The sequence below is a fragment of the Orycteropus afer genome, unplaced genomic scaffold, assembly GCF_000298275.1.
Source record: "Orycteropus afer afer isolate SDZICR_OR568_19922 unplaced genomic scaffold, OryAfe1.0 scaffold00092, whole genome shotgun sequence".
Taxonomy (NCBI): Eukaryota; Metazoa; Chordata; class Mammalia; order Tubulidentata; family Orycteropodidae; genus Orycteropus; species Orycteropus afer.
This window is the reverse complement of record NW_006921679.1, coordinates 2,028,696-2,033,502: the sequence shown is the minus strand read 5'-3', so window position 1 is coordinate 2,033,502 and position 4,807 is coordinate 2,028,696.

Below are 4,807 nucleotides of genomic sequence, written 5' to 3'. Positions count from 1 at the left end.
CAGCCCCTAGAGCCTGGCACTTTGAACTTGGACTTAAAGCCTCCAAATTGTAAGAATGAACTCCTGTTTGTTAAGGCCATCCCATTTGTGGTATATTTCTTGTCAGAGCAGCACTAGGTATCCAGAACACTTGGAGGTGACAGTCTGTCCTTCCTTGATGAAATGGCATAATGACCAGTGCAGCATTAGATACACATATGGCACTGCCAAACACACTGAAGTCTGGTGGTGACACCATTTATTGAAGAGTGGGATGTTTTTTGTTTCATTTTTTTAAAAATTTTTCTTGTGATTTGGGTGAAAGTTTCTAGAGCAAATTCATTGTCCATACAGCAGTTCATACACGTTTTGTTTCATGACATTGACTGTAGTTCCCCACAATGGAACAGCTCTCTTCCTGCTTCTTCCCATAGTTACCTGTTCCCTATGCATTCCTGCCCCCCAGGCTGTCTCCCTATGCAAACACTGTCCTTCTGTTCTCCCAGGATTGAGCTCTCCAAGGAGTGTATCTACCTACCTATGTCAATGTTCATCCCATATCCTGTTATTTGGCTGGAAGCCACAGGAGTGAGTTCAGTTCCAGACCTGAAGGGTAACTAGGGGTCATAGTCTCAGGGGTCTCACCAGGCTCTATGAGACCAGCAAACCTGGTCTTTTTTTTTTTATGATTTTGAGTTTTGTTCCACATTGTTCTCCCAAGAGTGGGGTGTTTTTAGGAAGTGAGTTTTCCTGGATGCCCAGATGGCTGTAGGACCTGATTTCCTCAGAGACCCTCATTATGACAGGGTAGCACCCATTGTGTGCCTTGCTAAGCCAGCATTCCTCCAGCAGTACATCAGCATGGGGCTTTCTGAGTCTGACCTTCAGCATCTGGCTGGAGGCCTGACCCGCCTGCTTGACTTACTTTCCACCTTGGCTCGTCCGTTATAGTTGAGGTATGATTTCGGTAATAACTGGAACATTAGGTCCAAGAAACAATGATTTAAAAAGTATCTGTGTGTTGTCATCCACATCCTATGAGACACCAGTTTGGGTGGTTCCTTTGTTGGTGGCTTGATGTATGTCTAGCAGCCATTGAGGGTTTGTGAGGGCATTTGAAGAAATTAGGATAAAAATTCTTGAGCATCTGAGAGCATTTTCTAGGATTGGATTGCAGCCTGGAATTGGGTTTGGTGGGACCAAATTAAAGAGATGTTTCAAGTATTCTCCCTTTAAGTTTTTATGTGAGTCACCTGTACTAAGCATGGGCTATTATTTGAAAATGAGGTATTTTTGTTTTGTGAGTTGTGTTGCCGGTTTAAAATTCCAGCTTCTTAAAGTTTCTTTTAAAGTATATTTAAGTTGATTGGTGATGGCTAAGATAATTTTAAGAAGCAGATTACTTCTCTTGATACCCCAATTTTTTTAAGTTTACGTCCATAAGGACTTGAGGTCCTATTTATAAAATACTTGATGAAAGAAAATTTCCCATAAATCCGAAAAAGCCGTGGCTGTCGAGTCAATTCTGACTCAAAGAGACCTTATAGGACAGAGGAGAACTGCCAGATAGGGTTTCCAACGCTGCAAATCGTTATGGAAGCAGACTCCCTCATCTTTGTCCCATGGAGTGACTGGCAGGTTTGAACCGTCAACCTTTTCATTAGCAGTGGAATGCATTGACCACTATACCACCAGAGCTCCTCAATACGTTGTTGCTTTTGTTATGTGCTGTTGAGGCGGACCTGACTTATAGCATCCCCTCGGGTTTCCGAGGCTGAGGCCGAGGCCGTATCACTACAGAAGTAGATTGCCCAACCTTTCTTCTGAGGAGTGGCTGGTGGGTTTGAACCACCATCCTTCTGGTTAGCAGTCAAGTGCCTTAGGCACTATGCTACCAGAACTCCCTCCTCAATATATTAGCTCTTATTAAAATGATATAGTACTGTGCCAGCATAGCTCATTATATTTGCAATTTTAATTTGACTCATGAATGTTCCCATGATAAAGTCTTTCCGAAGTTTATAATTTGGCCATGAAAGGAACTGTCTTCAAACCAAAGCTTAAAATACAAGGTCTCAAGCTGAGAAAATCCATTATTTATTTTTTGGGGTGGAGAGTGTGTGGCTGCACCACTCCCAGAGCTCAGCCATCATCTGGCAGGGGACCTTGCCGTCCTCTGAGGACTTTGCCCTCTTATCAGTTTCCAGTGGGCAAGTCTGGTCTTTGCATTTGTGTAGCTGTTCCTGGAAAGGAAACCATTGTTCAAACACTAGTTAGCTAGATGTGAACACTTTGGGGGCATTTTCTTTTTGTAAAAATTTTTATTGTGATTTGGGTGAAAGGTGACAGAGCAAATTCATTTTCCATACAGCAGTTCGTGAACTTTTGTTTTCATGACATTGACTGCAATTCCCCACAGTAGAACAGCTCTCTTCCCACTTCGTCCCTGTAGTCACCTCTTCCCTGTGTCGTCCTTTCCTACTCATTCCGACCCCCTGAGCTGTCTCCCTGTGCAAACAGTGCCCTTCTGTTCTCCCATGACTTGATTGTTCTAAGGACTGTATCTACCTGGTATGAATGTTCACCCCTTATGCCTGTCTATTGTTTGGCTGGAAGCCACAGGAGTGAGTTCAATTCCAGACCTGAAGGGCAACTGGACTTTGGGGACATTTTACAATAATCAGTGTGTGCTTCACGAGGACACTTCTTGTGCAGGCCTGCGTGTTAACCTTCAGCGAAGGGGTACTCCTGTTTACCTGTGCAGCCTCGTGCCAACGAGAGCTGTGATGGGTTCCATCCCCAGTTTAGAACTGCGGAAACTCAAGAGCAGTAAGTGACCTCATGCATGCATTCAGCAGATACTTCCTGGGTCTTCCTATATGCCAGTATACCTGGAGATAGACAAGGATAATGGTGCTTACTGTTGAGGTAATTCAAGAGGAAAACATAAGTCATCCTCCATTGTGCCTTATGCTGTGAGATGGGCTGTAAGAGTGAATGCTTGTTGTTATGTGCCGTTGAGTCGGCCCTGACTGATAGCAACCCCTCCTTGGGTTTCTGAGGCGATATCACTACGGAAATAGATTGCCCCATCTTCCTTCCGAGAAGTGACTGGTGGATTTGAACCGCCAGCCTTCAGGTTAGCAGTCAGGTGCCTTAGGCACTATGCTACCAGAGCTCCTAAGATCCCTTAGGTGGACAAGAAAGCCATTCCTAAGGAAGGGATTTTTTTTTTTAATCGTGATTTGGGTGAAAGTACAGAGCAAATTCATTTTGGTTTCATGACATTGACTGCAATCTCCATCATGTAACTGCTGTCTTCCTGTTTCTTCCCTGTGGTTACCTTTTCCCTGTGTCCTTCTTTCCTGTGCATTCTTGCCCTCTGAGCTATCTCCCTGTGCAAATACTGCAACCCAAAAACAAAAACCAAATTCACTGTCATCGAGTTGATTCCAACTCATAGTGACCCCCTCTGGCTTTCTAAGGCAGTAAATCTTTATGGAAGTAGATTGCCCAGTCTTCCTTCTAAGGAGTGGCTGGTGGGTTTGAACCACCAGCCTTCTGGTTAGTAGTCAGATGCCTTAGGCACTATGTCACCAACAAAAAAGCAAACCAAACTCACTGCTGTGGAATCGGATCTGACTCATAGTGACCCCTCCTTGGGCTTTCAAGGCAGTATCACTACGGAAGTAGATTGCCCCATCTTCCTTCTAAGGAGTGGCTGGTGGGTTTGAACCACCAGCTGTCTGGTAAGTAGTCAAATGCCTTAGGCACTATGCTACCAGAGCTCCTACTATGCCACCAGAGTTCTTTAAATACCGCAAGGAAGGGATGTTTAAGCTGAGAATTCCTAGAGTAGTAATGAGCCAGGCTGGGATGTCGTGGGCAGTGTGTGTCCCTAGCACAGAGAACAGTCATGCCAAGTTTCAGGGTATAAGAAAGAATTTGGTGCCTTTAAGTTGCCCGGGGTCACACAGCCAGTCAGTGAGAGAGCCAGGTTCCACCCTGGGTCACTGCTGGGGAGACTCCAGCAAGCTGGAGTCTGGCTGCAGGTAGCATTTAAACGGTGACTCTAGAGACGCCAGCAAGCTTTTCCTCTGTTTAAAAAGAGAGATACTTCAGCTTTTTAAGCTTCGTAATCAAACACTGACTTAAAGTAGAGCCATTTAGAATGAGCTTTTAAAGCATGTATCCACATTCCCTTTGGTACCTTTTCCACTAAGCCCATCTGGATTTTGCCCTGGGCTTAGCTCTTCCAGAAGAACAAACAAATCTATCTTGGAAGAAATACAGCCAGAATGCTCCTCCAAAGAGAGGATGATGAGACTTCATCTCTTGTACTTTGGTCATGCTATCAGGAGAAAGATACTGTGCTTGATAAAGTAGAGGGTCAATGAAAAAGAGGAAGACCCTCAACGAGATGGATGGACACAGTGCTTATAAAGATAGGCTCAATTGTGAGGCTGGCACGAGACGGGGCAGTGTTTCATTCTATTGTATGTAGGGGTGCTGTGAGTCGGAATCCACTCAACGGCACCTAACAACAATAAGCAGTGAAGAAATGGTGCCAACTGTAAACGATGATGTGGTGGCAGCAAGTGATGTCTAACTTCAGAGGGCAGAATCGGCATCAGCATCAGCCCAGGGCTGATTCCTATGAGGTGGGGAGCAGATACACTTCCGTTCTCCAGCCTTTTTACCAATTCTGACACCAGCTCTCCCTGCCTTGGCACTCTCGACTTCCGTGCTGGGTTTGATAATTTGCTGCAATGGCCACGCAGACCTCACAGACCATACACATGGTTACGGGGTTTATTGGAGAAGTACC